Source organism: Lagopus muta, chromosome 2 (genome assembly GCF_023343835.1).
Source record: "Lagopus muta isolate bLagMut1 chromosome 2, bLagMut1 primary, whole genome shotgun sequence".
Lineage (NCBI taxonomy): Eukaryota > Metazoa > Chordata > Aves > Galliformes > Phasianidae > Lagopus > Lagopus muta.
The window spans coordinates 42,690,961-42,706,588 of NC_064434.1; the positions used below are offsets into that span (position 1 = coordinate 42,690,961).

The following is a 15,628-nucleotide window of genomic DNA, read 5'->3' on the forward strand; positions in this document are numbered from 1 at the left end:
GTGGGTTGAGATCGTTACTATTATTACTAAGATAGAAAGGGAAGATAATGATAATTATGCATATACATAATATACAAACATATACACATGCACAAAACAAGCAATACACAAGCAATTGCTCACCACCTGCCATCCAAAGTCCAGTTCTGACCTCTTCCATGTACTTCATACATTGTTCATTCATTGCCATACATGCCTTACAAGCTGCAAGAGCAGCCCAGCAAGGGCATTAATATTTTGTATTCATTGCCTTTTTTTCCTTATTGACTGGGTTTCAGAAGGCCAGAACTGCTGTGTTGGTACAGTACTACCTCACTTCACTGTGGGATTACTCAGTAGGACTTCTGTGCCCAACTGGCATGGCTACTGGAGTGGCATTTGTTTTACCTCTTTTTAGATACTTTGAAACAAGTTGCCAAAGTCAAAGCTAGGACTACTAGGACTACCTTTTACAGTAAAAGCAAACCATACATTTTCTTGCTTTGAGGTGTGATAAAGGTGTGAAAGAAGTGCTTTTTGCTCTCTCTCCACTATGAAAGCAGCTTTACGTGACCAGTCTCTCGTAACCCATTATCCTGTAAAAACGTAGTTTCCTCACAATGAATTTTGTATCTACATCCACTTGGGTTAAAAAACATAAAACAAAAAACAAACAAACAAAAAAACCTGCTTGTTTGCAACTTTTCCCAAGTCATCCTCTTTGCATCCTCTTTTGTTTCAGAAAGCTTGATCAGCTGTCAAATTTGATGTTGCCTTGCAGAAGCCAGATTAAAACATCAGAAGGGCAAGGCCAACACTCAGAAGCCTCACTAGTATTACTCTGTGATGAATAGTTTTCTTACTATTCAGCTGAAGCAGGCCAGCTGGCCATGCTTACTTTAACATGCTATACTGATTTTGTATCTCTCCTATCTCCTGAAAAAGTATCACATGACATCCAAGAAAAACATCCCTCTACAAGTCCAAATGTAATATGGGAACTTTTTTTTTTTTGTATTAGACACCTTCCATAACAAGATCACAAAGGCCTCAGGTTAGATTGGCAGAAAGCTGTATTCGATTGTCTGTTGACACATTATTTTTCAAGTGCTATCCCTCCAGTCCTCATATCACGCCTTCCACTATTTTTCCAGGAACAAAGATCCAATAGGCTTGTGGTAGGCTGTTCCCACTTTAACACTAACACATTAGCTTCCTTCCTTGCAGCTTCCTCAGTGACCATACTGATGCTCATGAAAGCCTCTCAGCCATTCGCAGTTCACTAGAAACTGCACATTTTCATAAAAATCACAGAATTGCTCAGGTTGAAAGAGACCCTGAAGATCATCAAGTTCAACCTCAACCTAATCACACTACCCTAACTCCAACAACCCTCTGCTAAATCACGTTCCTGAACACCACAACCAAATGGAATTTAAACACATCCAGGGATGGCGACTCAGCCACCTCCCTGGGGAGCCTATTCCAGTGCTTAACAACCCTTTCTGTAAAGAAGATATTCCTGATGTCCAAACTAAACCTCCCCTGGCTCAACTTGGGGCCATTTCCCCTCATCATCTCACCTGTCACCAGTGAGAAGAGGCCAACCCTGCTTTTGCTGTAAGCACCTTTCAGGTAACTGAAGCCTCCTCTTCTCAGACTAAACAGCTCCATTTTCTTCAGCCACTCCTCACAAGGCATGTGCAGCTGCTATTAAGCACTTTCTCAAATTACTATGGGAAGGGAAGATATTATACACTGGTATAACAGACCTATAACATCCTTGCTTTGAATTTGACAATTTCTTAAGTCCTTTCTCTACTCTTACTGACAAAGCTCCCATTTTGCGCATGGCACCAGTAGGCAAACAGTAGCTCAAGCTGAGAACATTTATTTTTGTTCTTAAAAAAAAAAAAAACAACAAAAAAAAAAAAAAAAAAAAAACTTGGAGCTCAAGCATCTAATATTCATACCTGATCTCAAGTGTTTATTACCTTGTCTTACAGAAAGACCTGTATCAACTTTTTCAGTTACAAGTGGCTGTTTCACTGTTTTCAATATCAGTTTTCCCATTCTTCTATTTATTGTACTTTCAAAAAGAGGAGAAGCATTGTTTTAACAGCTGCTCCTCAGTCAAGATGCTGTTTGCTGAAAGCAGTGTACCTCACCATCTCTCCACACCCCCCCCAATTACAGCTTTATTACCTGTAGAATACCCTTAGACACTTCCCAATTATCATTCACATTTTTCTTCCCTTGCAGCTGACTTAGCCCAGAATCATTTTTCTCTTTATATCAGATAAAGTTACTGATTTGCATTATATTTGCCTTCAACAAATGTAACAATGCTACAAACATTTTTCCTTGTTATATCAGTATTTTTTACCCTGATACTTTTCCTCTGCTAAGTCAAAAGTCTTCCTTAGAGCTTCTCTGGTCTACAGGGCAATATTTTTTAGCAAGAAAATTAAGAGCATTATTTAATAATACTGAAGATACTTCAGTCCTAGTCACTGCTGTCAGCATACGTCACTCAAGGTCTCCCGTGAAGATGCAGGTTTCTTTTTCTTCCTGAGCTACATTAGGAATAGTTGCTCAAGGAGCCAGTCATCTGTTCCTCCATAAGTACTGCTGCTGTCTCACAGACAGCAACCAACACTGCATTTGGTGATGAGAAATTAATCCAGGAGATAAATTTCTTTTTGTCATTTGTTACTGGTAAATAAATCATCCTTTTTTGTTGTTGTTGCTATTTCAGTGTGCCCACCAGACCTTTCCCAAGAGGTCATAAATAACCAGTGATTTAAAGATTTCAGTCACAAGAAGTCTCCCATCAAGTTTCAGCAATGCCATCACTACTGAATTTATGGTCATAAATGAGCAATTTCACTTTGCCTGTTTATTATCTAGGACCCTCACGTTGGTTTAAACAGCTAAATAATTCCTTCTTCTGCCCTTGTGAATAAGGTTGACTTTACTCACTGGAACATGGTTAAAAGACCAGGGGATGCTCATTCTCTCCTTCCCCCTGCCCCTTTCTACAAAGCTGCAGAGCTCCCACGCTTGCATCTTCCCTTTTCCAAGAAGGGAAGAAGCAGCAGTTTCTCCCAAGCTGCTTAGTGACTGCCCACTCGTCCAGAAACCTCCTTCCTCTCAAACAAATCCAGGAGACTACTGCAATACTACATTTGTTTGGGGGTCATGCAGGCACTCTGCTAGAAAACTTTCATCTTTAGAAGCATTTCATAGGTGCTCTCCCTGCCCAGGCTTCCTGAGTAACAAGCAGCTCCTGTTGTTACTCTGGTTAATAGTTGACAATGTGATGCTTTGCCTCTTCCTCTCCCCTTAAAATAAATAAATAAATAAATAAAAATTAAATCATGCTCTGTACCTATCCATATCCTAGCTGTTGCTCTCAACTTTCATTGTTCTGTAGGAAAAGCAATGTTAAACACACTGGAATCCAGTTAAAGGTTAACATTGGTATGCTCCGCATAAATTCAGGCATTAATGAGCACAGTTCTGCCCTTTGATTTTTAGCATTCTACAAAATTGCACCAGGGTGGTTACACCACACAAACAGAGCTCATACTTCTTGGAATTCATGCCTGGTCTTGTCTGAGATGTACTGGACATTGAAATACAACAGCTTTTGCAGTCTTCTGTCAATGCCTTCTAAATTGGTTCTTTCACAGGATATGCTTTAAACCAGAACCGATTATTCTTTCAGACTGTAATGTAAATCATACTGTAATTAGTACTTAACAGCAATAATTATAGAAAGTGAGAAAAATGGTGAAAGAAAAGGAGAGAAGAAGCAATTTATTCAAAGTAATTGCGCTTCTACCTATTCATTTTAGGTGTTTGCCACTTTCAGATCTTGTCACCCTGCCAATACAGTAGCAGTGTTCTACTTCTAGCCCTTTATATGTCTTCATAGAATAAAAATCTCAGCTGCAGTATTCCCCTAATCCCAGAAGAGAAATGATTCCATCCTAATTCAAATCTTCTATTTAATGTCTCAGCATTTTGAGCTGGGAGATCTTACATCATCTGAGATCAGATACACAACTTTTCCGTGGGGTGTTCTGGAGGAACTGCTCTCTGTATAGCCTTTAAAAGCTGGAACTTTTTTCCCCTCCCACATCTGAAGAATTTTCTTACTTAGGAAATGTTTGTTGCATTCTCTGTAACCACTCCTTTGCTTGCTTAGTCCACTACAAACTCAAATTTAACAGCCTCCTTATTGCTTCAAATGCCTCAAGAAACTGGATTCAATTCAAGACCAATCCTGCCACTAGGATATTGCAGGTCTCAAGGATTTCCTTGCAATTCTGCCTGAAGAAAGAAAAATAATAAACAAAAACTAGAAAATAGCCAGCAAGAATAAAGGTACTGGCTGCACTAAACAAGAACATCTGCATGATATTCAGGACTTCTTATTTACACTCTTTCATCAGCAGTCCACAGAGCTCAAGATCCTCAATTCTTCTGAAACTCAAGGGCCTACTTTTGCTTTTGTACCTATGTTTCCAGATCTAGGGGTATGGAAACATGAAACAAGTGCAAATCACTACAACATTAATTCCTAAAGTTGGCAGCTAGACTAAAATCAATGGCACTCTGAACACATGCACTGTCTCACGCACTTCAATGGACTGTGGGCAACCATTTGAATGAGTTTTTCAGCTATTTTATCACTGATTATGCTGCTAAAACCATGGACATAATGTATCCTCTCCATGTGCCAATTGCATTCCAGGCAATGGTCAAAACCTTCCAAGGGTCATCCTTCACAGTTCCTATGGCATATGAATGAGCGAGCACTGTGATTATTTTAGATAGTGCAAAACCTAACAACAAAAAGACACAAGAAGTATCTGGAAAGCCATCAGTAGCAAGTGTACAAATACTTTTTTTTTTCTCTCCCAACTGTGCAGAAATTAATCAGTTTTCAGCAAAGCTGCACGGAGTTCCCAGCCCACCCCAACCTGGTGTAAAATGGCAGCCAGGAGCCTTTGAAAGACCATTCAGATCCCACTTGCCACCAAGCACCCAAGTGTACTTGCAACGAGTAACTCGGTCTGTCAGCAAAAATAAATAAATAAAATAAAGTGGGGACACCGTTTCAAACTCAAAGAGGATAGATTTAGGTTGGGTATAAGGAAAAAGACTTTTCCAGTGAGGGTGGTGAGGCACTGGAACAGGTTACCAAGAGATGTGGTTGATGCCCTGTCCTTGGAGACATTCAAGATAAGGCTGGATCAGGCCATGGACAACTTCATCTAGCTGTGTATGGCCCTGTTCGCTGCAAGGGAGTTAGACTAGATGATCTTTAAAGGTCCCTTTAAACACTAAGGATTCTACGATAAGAATCATAACTTTTCTTTACTAACTCTGCTTTTTTTTTTTTTTTTAATTTATTTTATACCCACATTGACCTTGTACCATTTTATCTACCATGGCAGTCATGGCAACATAAGCTGTACTCTGTAGCCATGCCATAAGGAGCAGGTAAAACTAGAGCTGGCTCCTGCACTTCAGAGCTACATTTTAATCAAAATTTACTCCCTGCTTTTTCTTCGGGCAGCCCACAGACAGCATTGTTTATTTCATAAAGCTTTTCATGATTTTGAGAAGAGCTACTAATACGCGGATCCCTCCTGAGGACTGTTGGATGCCAGCACACCAGCCCATGTGTCCTTGTGCCCAGACAGCTCTCACTGCTTTCTCCCACACATGACAACAGGTTGTGCAAGCTTCATGCCCTTCCAGATCAAATAACCTGACCTAAGGTGTCTCACATGATGGGACAAGGGAAAGTAAAAAAGTCAGAATTGCTGTAGTTTCACCTTTCTGAAGTGAAGCACCTCAACCAACAACATTTTTTACTTTTCTAGAGCCTGGGGACTCACTTTTTTTTTTTTTTTTTTTTTTGCTCCTTTCAATCATCCTTCTGAAAAAAAATGCAGAACTCTTTTTCCCAGGAACAAGCCAAGAACAAGACTGACACTACAATGGAATTATAAGCATTGAGAGCATGTGTATAATATGGCTGAAGGCACAAACGGAGAAGGTGTCACTACAAATGCCATGCAGTTATCTTCTGGTTATCTCCAAACTGAAGCACCACAGCACAGTGTCAAGCAGAACATTTCCATCACACCAGCAAATACAGAAGGCATCCTGAAATGTCCACATCATGCTGCAAGCTAAGCAGAACTGAGCTGCTGGCTTTGTGAACACGTATTTGGTGTGATGTAATGATCATTATTGTTTTGTAGTGTGACATCAAGAATTTGAGCAAGAGGAGCTTTATCTTCTCTGCTGCAAACTTAAAAGCCAACAAAACACAGTTCACTCTCTCCAAATAGCATTGCTAACAGCTACAATTGTTCACATGGTGTTTTTATCCAGGGCAGCAGGCAGAGTGCCTTGCTCTTGTCATCCTGCTGTATTGCTGACATTCTTGATACCTGAACAGATGTGACATGTTGACAGTTTGAAAACAGCAACTGGCTGTTTGACAGCTCCAAAGCATCTGTAGTCTTCTCTCTGAAAGGACATCTTTTGAAAGTCCAGGATGGCAAGAAGAAAAACTCGTCCAGTAATTGTTTTCCAAGCAAATACCCTGCATATCTTGGTACCACTGGAGGATAAAAGATGCAATGGGACCAGCTACTTTTGGAAACACCACATTCATAGAAATGAGAAAGCAGTAATTAAATACATTCATTTGGAGTTACTGACCACTTTATGTGTAAATTCCACTTTATGTGTTAGACAGCATACTTCAGACCTTAGTTTTAAGGCCTGGATTTTGAAAGCTTTTATATTTATTTTAGACAAAAAGATGCAGCGTTGAGCTCCAGCGCTGTAACGTAAGACTTTCCTCTCACCCTAAGAGTTGCCCAGATTTGGGTTTCCTGGCAAAACACAGCACAATCATGACAGATCTTCCTGTAAGCACTGAAGCAGCTTCCAGCCTTCACAAAGTCATTAACAGTGTCATCAAGCAACTGTGTCAAACTTATCTTAATTTCATGTGAATTAGCACGCCACTGATAGCTATTGGCTGCCACAGCCAGTTCAGTACTCACCATTTTCTTCTTGCTTCCAGTCCCCTACCAACCCATTGCCACCCAATAGGCAAAAAGAGGTTGCTTTTGTGGCAGTGGCTTGTGCTGCTGCCTTGCCTCTTCACTGCTGCTCCTGTCATTTCTGATGATGGCAAAAAACACCAACACTGAGCCCACCTTAGGTCAGAGCTCCTCTACAAGCCTGTACTGAGGACTGCTTCTGAAGAAGCATCTCACAGCAGCCTGGCAGTAGCTCAGGCCAAGCCCTGCCAATACACTGCATTGTGCCAGCACAGCTGTGTTTACACTGGGGATTTCACCAAAGGAGCACTGATGTTAAAACAAACCATGCTATAAGTGGCATTATGAGAGCAGCAAGATCTGATCCATAGATCTGATGCATAGAGCAGGCCTTCATTTAACTGGTCTGCTTAAAGAGCAGCATAGCTCCTGGCCTGCTCAGCATCCCACTGTCAGCACCCTGTGGCACCAACCCCATTCTCACTACAGGATGCCACCAGTGGGGGTCCCTCAGGCCCAGGGAGCACCAGGACCTCCAGAGCAGCTCCAAACTCCCAAAGACAGCCCATCTGCCCCACAAGCTGCAGCACACCAATGTCACCTTACCTTTTGCTTCTCTTTCCAGATCATTAACTGTTAAAGAGGGAGAACCTCACCTCCCTCAGAATGTCAGAAGGGGTTTGCTATAATACATCATCAATCCTCTGCTAAAGAGAGCATAGTAGGATACAGCTCTGCCAAAACACGAGCAAGCAGAGTGAGGGCACATATAAAGCAAAAAGCTCTGCTCAGGCCTCTGTGGCTTCCTTCTGCTTGCAGGTACTAATGCATATCAGGCCACCATAGCCAGTCCTTACAGGGCCATGTGTTAAAGGGTGCCTAGACAGGAGAGGGGCTGCAAACAGAGGAGCCTGTGGCTGTGTTGAAGCCATGCCCTTGGTGACTGACTCAGACTCAGTATTTTCAGTGGATGGCTGTGAAGCCTTGAGATAGTTGTGCTGCTTCGCCTGTAACCTGGCTTTCTGAAGCCCTCATGAGAACGTGAGAGTTGTACAGCTGTCTCCATACCACCCTGCTGCTTCAAGGGCAAAACAGTTCTCAGCTTAATGTCTCAAGTGGGAATTTCCAGCTGTAAGCTAGCTGGCTGTACTTCTAGTACAAGCAGGCTGACTTGCAGTCACACGATTTGCTTCTGACATTGAACTATTTGTTCTTTTCGTGCCCTGGACACTTCTACTGTGCCTAAGCATCACTCAAAATACAAGGGCTTGAAAACATGACCTCCAAAAAGCTGCAGAGCTGTTTGGACTGTACTTTTCAATAATCAGATCATTTTCAACACTACTGGTCTTTGTTTCTGAGGGCTTGTGTACTGAAAACACACCATGCTGCTGTATTCTGGTCACACAGCTTGTTTAGTATTGTGAGCATGGCTTGGTACCACACCCAGCTTCCCACCTTCTGCGCCAGCAATCTCGGATGCAATCGTATTGATCTATAGAGATGAAACCAGGGAACACCCAGTTATCAGTCTTAGCAATGATGACCTGCGAGAACGGTGGATGAAGACTATAGAAAACCCTAGGCAAAGTACCTTTCACTTTAAGAATGTCAGCAGAACCGGGTACACCTGCAGGAGGTGGTAGAGGAGAGGACAAGAGAAGCTGGGCTTTACCATCAGCTTTCCAGTACTTAAAAGGGAACTTCATAAATATGAGGGAAACGGACTTTTTACACTATCTGATGGTGACAGGACAAGAGAAGCACGCTCTGTACACAGCAGTGTTACATCTGCAGTTGCAAGAAATTACCTAGTCATTGCAAATAACATTTTTGAGTCTTCCTTTTGCATTGAGAAAGAGTCAGATGTTGGCTCTTGAAATGACTGAGGTACAATTCTTCAGTCCCACTTCTGGCATCGTTCCAGACTTACATAAAGATGACTTACAGCATCAAGACTTGCAAAAAGCACCAGGGAAAAAACGCTGATCAGGAAATTTTGTGTAATTCCTTGGCAAAGTTCTTGGCAAAAGTCAAGAAAAGAGGAGGATAGTTTAATTTTTATGGATTTATGGTTGCCTATAGGAAGGGGAAAGGCTTGATGTGGCTGTGGTTCAAATAACTAATTTTCATTGAATTGTTCCCACATCCTATATTTAATCTGATTGATCCCTACTGTGTATTTTGAGTCCTTCAGAGTCTGTCCTCCCTGATAGAGTGCCAGATTCCAGTATGGATGCTCAGGAGGGAGAGAAAACACAATATAAATCCAAACAGAATTGGATTTCTGCTTCAGTAGAGTCTCTCATTAAGACTGCATTGGCAGTAGTTGCCAAGGTCCTTGCAGTACCCACACCACAGCCTGCAGCCAGTCTGAAAGCAAAAGAATCTTCTCCCTTGATGTGTTTAAGCACTCTTTTGCAATCATCAAGAATCCTACAGCTGTGCCATTGTATAAAGTGTCTTTTTGTTATCTGTTTCAACTGAAAAAAAAATATGTATTGGTTGACTACCAAATCTCCAAACATTTGTAATATACTTACTAACTTATATTAATACACATTTGCACTCATTAGAAAGTTACAGCCTACATTCAGATAGAAATTAAGCAAGAAGCTACAACATAACTTTGAACTCCTCACTCATAAAGCAATTGATAAACTTATTCTGGTGTTTTCTAAGAGACTGTCCTTTTTCTGTCTTTGTAAGATTGCTAGCACTATGGCTAAGTAACTTACAGTGTAATGCAGCAAAGACAAGCTTTACTAGTTAAATAGCACATACATAGCAATGAGATGGCACCACGAATGAAAACAAAGTCTGAGGAATGCAAACATATCACTGTTTAGACAAGCACAAACCAATCTCAAAAGATTCAGAAAGTGAGTGAATTATTTGATTGCTAAAGAAGACTATCAGGTGTGACCTGAGAAAGCTACAGGTCAGTCAGCATGATTTCAACACACAAAAAAATAGCATGCATATGTAGGTCACTCCAAATGTAATGCTTCCTATTTATTTCCATAGGAACTACAACAAAGAACAAAATAATGCTATTTGACAGAGGAAATTCTCAGCTATAAAAACACTATTTTTCAACATAGTCATTGCCATTAGCTATGCATCTTCGTGCCAGCAATGAACAAGAGACTGCATGTTGCTCTAATAAAAAATCTACAAGACTCTCTGAAATGTGCCTTTTCTTTCATGTTGTTGTTACCACTGGTGAAACACACCATCATATAACTGTACTCACATCCACTGTTTCATTCCTATCAACATTCAGCAAGCATCAACGTACATTAGTAGGTGCCATTTCTTCCACAACGTGGAATACTGAAACCCAAAACAAAAAAAAAACATAGAACCATGACATGGGGGAATTGACACACCTTTTCTTCATCTGCACTTCCATATCAGACGCTATTTTGTCAGACTGCTCCTTTGCACACAGTGACAAAATGTGACAGAACATTGGTAGGAAAATTCAGCCTCTACTGTTACACCACCAACACCTGATTCTGACACTGTGGGCCAACATAAAATAGGAGGCATAACTTTTGGAGCAGCCCTAATATTTAGTCATCTGTTCTGCTCTGGAGATGGAAGTCTAGAGACTCTGACAGACTTTTCACATGATCTGCGCCACAGAATCACAAAATTGTAGGGGTTGGAAGGGACCTCCAGAGATCATCGAGTCCAACCCCCCTGCCAAAGCAGGTTCCCTACACCAGGTAGCACAGGTAGGCATCCAGGCAGGTCTTGAACATCTCCAGAGAAGGAGACTCCACCACCTCCCTGGGCAGCCTGTTCCAGTGCTCCGTCACCTCACTGTAAAGAAGTTCTTGCACACGTTTGTGCGGAACTTCCTATGCTGCAGTTTCCAGCCGTTTCTCCTTGTCCTGTCTCCACTCACCATTGAAAAGAGTCCGGCCTCGCCATTCTGCCCCCCACACCTTAGATATTTATAGACCTGGATCAGGTCCCCTCTCAGTCTTCTTTTCTCAAGGCTGAACAGACCCAGTTCACTCAGCCTTTCCTCATAGCAGAGATGCTCCAGGCCCTTCACCATCTTTGTGGCCCTCCGCTGGACTCTTTCCAAGAGATCCCTGTCTTTTTTGTACTGGGGAGCCCAGAACTGGACACAGTACTCCAGATGAGGCCTTACCAGGGCAGAGTAATACTTCATTAGTTTTACTTTGGGAAACCTTTCCCCATTGCCTCACCTCATGGCATGCAAGATATATTTCTTGTCATACCTCATCCAGACAGAATGAACTAATCACTCCCCTTTGCAAAAGAACTTTGAAATAGTCTTTATCACTTCTAGAGAGATTTCAGGAAAATGAGTCTCAGCAGGTCAGCTAGCTTTCTGACAACTGCACACATTGTACCCTGAAATGCAAACATATATTAAACTAACAGTTATCCACTTCAGATGCTTGGGTTTTTTTCTTTTTTAGCCTGTACACAATAGATTTTTTTTCCAAGTTAGTCTCAGTACAGTCATTATTTATCATGTTTCCACAGTACATCCAAAATTAGTTTACCCAAGGGAAATATTCTTTGAGCTACCAGATCAGGAGCAGTATTTATAAACTCTATTAAATAAGAAAGAATATAAGGCTTTAAAGATTAAAAAATTATGCCATTTCCTAAGTCGATATTCCCACAGCACATTAACACAAACTCCTCAGTCTCTCAGCACATTATACTCCTCACACAAACACAGCATCCAACCTTCTGTCAAGTCTGTATGCATTAGAGTTGCCTGTATTCTGGATTGTTTTTGCAGAGAAAGCGGTAGAGTTCAGTTAAGACAATTGTCTTCTGAAACCAGAAGGAAGTCAGGAATTTCAAAGCTAGTATAGGCTATCTAATAAAATGTATTTGTACCTTACTGGCCAGTTATGTCATTCGCAGGGTTACATTTATACCTAAAATATTTTTCAGCAGTTCTTTATTATCTAATGTATTTCTAGAAGTTCTTCAACGTATCATAATCAAGATGAAATTATTTTAATTGTAAAACATTTGGTGTGCTGTTAAAAAGAGGCATTATACAATCACTGAAAGAGACTCTCTATCATCCTTAATAAACAGACATTAATCAATGTAGCCTTACCTAATGTGCAGAAATAACTTCTAGGAGCTGTAAAACATTTTAAGATACTGTTCATTGCAGGTTAGAGAGATAAACATCTTACTAGGATGTACTTCACTATTTCTGTGCATTGAGAGTTGACAGAATGATTCCTTATGTTTCTTCTCTAAGGACTCGTAGAATAGCAATCAAAAGATTTTTCTGTATCAACATCAGTAGCAAATTTGCCCTCTGATTTAGACAGCCTACGGTGTAGAAATGTTGCTAGAAGCAAGTATTGCTTCTTGTTTTCTACTAATTTGCTGGAAAAAGGATGTTTTCAAAATAAGACATTAGCTGTAGCAAATGCAAGCAATGGTACATCAATAAAGTCTAAATCATCTGCTTGTAGCACGTTTTTAAATTTTCAGATACTCATAATGCTGTTTCATTGAGGTCTTGAAAACACTCAATTAGAGAACAAATTATTCTTTTCCACCTATCCAACAATAAACATTGGAAACATTTGGATATTTCCAGGGTTTTGAGGCATCAGTAGTCACAGACTAATTGTTTTCTAAATTGAAAGACCATGTTATTCACAGTAAATGAAGCTCTCACTCTGAAAAATGCTAGTCTGCTTCAGAAATGAGTAGAAAATGTTATTGGATTTGCTGTCATAACCAAGAGATTTATATGAATGACTGCAGAGTACTATTGCCATTTGCTGCTTTTACAGTGCTTATTTTTGTTGATCTCTCTAAAAATCTGTTGTTTTATCCATAGAAGCTATTAAAATTATTTTTTTCTGATCCATCTAATCTTCCTGCTCTCTTACATCTAAAAAAACTTCAAAGGCCATGAAGAAGCATTTTCTACAGGTGCTGATAAGCTTAATGTCCACACACATTAACTGCAAAGTCATCTCTCCTCTCAGCAAGAGCATCTGTTAAGTAGTACAGAGCCCCTCTTCCCACACAGGCATGAATGGACATGCTAGAGGAAATGCTGCTGTGGTAATCACAGACATAATCCACACAGACCAATCAAACCAATGACTTATCATTGACTCTTCAAAATAGTCTTGTTTTATAGTCAGCCTGTACTCCGTCAATACTTAAGTCTCAAGAAATAGAATTAAAATAATCTCTAGAATCTTGTAGCTCAAGCATTTAAGCATAAAACTACTTTGGCATGGAATTAAGTCAGCGGACAAGGGAAGAGCCACTGATGTCATCTGTCTGGACTCCAACAGGGACTTCAACACAGTCCCCCACAATACCCTTACGTCGTTCTCTGCATTAGAAAGACATGAATTTGACGTGTAGACTGCTCAAAAGATGAGGAATTGCCTGTGAGAGCACACCCAGAGAAAGGTGATCAATGGCTTAATGTCTGGATGGAGATTAGTGACAAGTTGTGTCTCTCAGGGGTCAGTGCTAGGACCAGTGCCGTTTCACATCTTCAACAATGACATCAACAATGGGATCAAGCGTGTAACACTATAACATTATGGAAAGTACAGCAATAACAGTGGGATAGCAAAGTCTTTAGCTGCAGCAAATAAGGACAAGCCCAAATGCAGCAGCTATAGATACAGAAACAAAGCAAAAGAGCTGCTTACCTTTGGAAAAGCTCAGGTACATAGGGATCTCCAGCAAGATACCCTCATCCCTATTGCCAACCCTTAAATGAGGCCTGGGAAGGGGTGGATCCTGACTCCACTCCTTCCTGTCAGTCAGATGCATTGCATACACCTGAGCTCCCCTGGGTTGGCCCTGCCTTCCCACCAGGTGCTCAATCTCTGCTTCAGGCCGTGACTTAGCATTTCTACTACAGAGTGTATTATCAGCAAGTTTGCAGATAACAAACTTTTGCCAAGCTATATCATATGGTCAACAGGCCCTAGGGATGGAATGCTATCCAGAGAGACCGTAACAGGCTTGAGCAGCAGGCCCAGGTGAGCCTCATGAGGTTCAACATATTCAGGTGCAGGGTCTTGCACCTGGGTTATGGCAACCCCCATTATCAGTACAAGCTAGGGGATGTAAGAATGGAGCACAGCTTTGCTGAAAAGGGCTTGGGGGTACTGGTACATGGCAAGCTGGGCGTGAGCCAGAAATGTGATCTCACAGCCCTGAATGTCAATAGTATCCTAGGCTACATCAAAAGATGCGTGACCAGCAGGTCAAAGGAGGTGATCCTGCTTCTTCACTCCGCTGGTGAGAACTCACCTCCAGGTACTTTGTCTAGCCATGGTGTCCCCAGTACAGCGAAGATGTGGACCTGTTGGAGTGCATCTATAGGAGGGCCGCAAAAAATGCTCCAATGAGTAGAACACTTCCCCTATGAGGACAGGCTGAAAGAGCTGAGGCTCTTCAGCCTGGAGGAGAGAAGGCTCATGGGAGACCTTAATGAGGCCTCTCAATATGTAAAAGAGGCTGTAAGAAGGAAGGGGACAGACTTTAGCAGGGTTTGCTGTGGTAAGGCAAGTGGAAAAGGCCTCAAACGAAAGGAGAGATTTAGGTTGGATATAAGGAAGAAGTTTTCTTACAATAAAGGTGGTGAGGCACAAGAACAAGTTGCTTCAGGAGGTGATGGGTATGTTGACCTTGAAGACCTTTAAGGTCGAGCTGGAGGGGCTCTGAGCACTCTGATCTAGCTGTGCCTGTCTCTGTTTATTGTAGGGGAGTTGGACTAGATGACCTTTAAAGGTCCTTTCCAACTCAGAAGATTCTATGATGAATGAAGTTTCAGACCCTTTTGCAATATAAGCTGTTGTTTGACCAAAATCACAACAAGGAGGGAGACCTGGCCTTCTGGCAGCATCTGACAGAAGGAGGATTTTTCCAAAGAAGTAAAAGCCTTCTGTATCTTTTCAGACCTTTATCTTTGTCATCCGGGGTCTTCAGCCTTCAAACACAAGCCTTCAGGCTATATCCAGGCAGCCTCCTTCTAGGTCTTCTGAAGATACCCTCTCTCTCATATCTTTTCTGAACTTTGCTCCCTAATGTTTTTCTCCTTCCAGTTCCATGACGAAGTTGTTAAAGCCTCATTTTACAACTTCCCTTAGTGCTCATAAAGTGCCAGCAACGTAGTACCTCTTTATGGGCTGGAGGTCTCTGCTATTTATAGGCTGTGAAACGAACATTTCCAGAGAGCCTTATTATGACTTCTGCACAGAAATTTCCATGCTATGCCAGAGTGAGTTGGCACAGTATCGCATTTAAATGCAACAACACCCTTCATGAAATACTGAATTGACTTTTGCAATAAAGCATATTGTGTTTTCCATTTACATAGGCACAAATGTAACTTTTCAGAAGTTTTCCTCCTCACAGGTTTCTGGGGCACAGGTACAACCTATGTTGTATAGAATAAAATAGTAATTTTACCATCAGTCATGGTTTAGTAGCTTTGTCCTGTAGACAACAAATTTTCCTTTTTTTTATCCAAAACTTTGCTC

The 15,628-nt window shown here is 41.3% G+C and overlaps 1 long non-coding RNA gene across 7 annotated transcripts in view; it reads right to left on the bottom strand.

Annotated features, from left to right (window-relative positions):
* Nucleotides 1–15,628, bottom strand: part of LOC125689020 (uncharacterized) — a 50,228-nt gene that overhangs the window by 6,123 nt on the left and 28,477 nt on the right. Inside the window, exon 1 of one of the 7 annotated variants that reach the window (XR_007374991.1) lies at nt 13,787–13,877. The exons of 4 other annotated variants lie outside the window; for them this stretch is intronic. This is a non-coding gene — a long non-coding RNA (uncharacterized LOC125689020). Of the gene's footprint in view, nt 1–13,786; nt 13,878–15,628 lie in introns of those variants that run through there. 2 more of the 7 variants (XR_007374992.1, XR_007374996.1) reach the window with 2 other exon arrangements.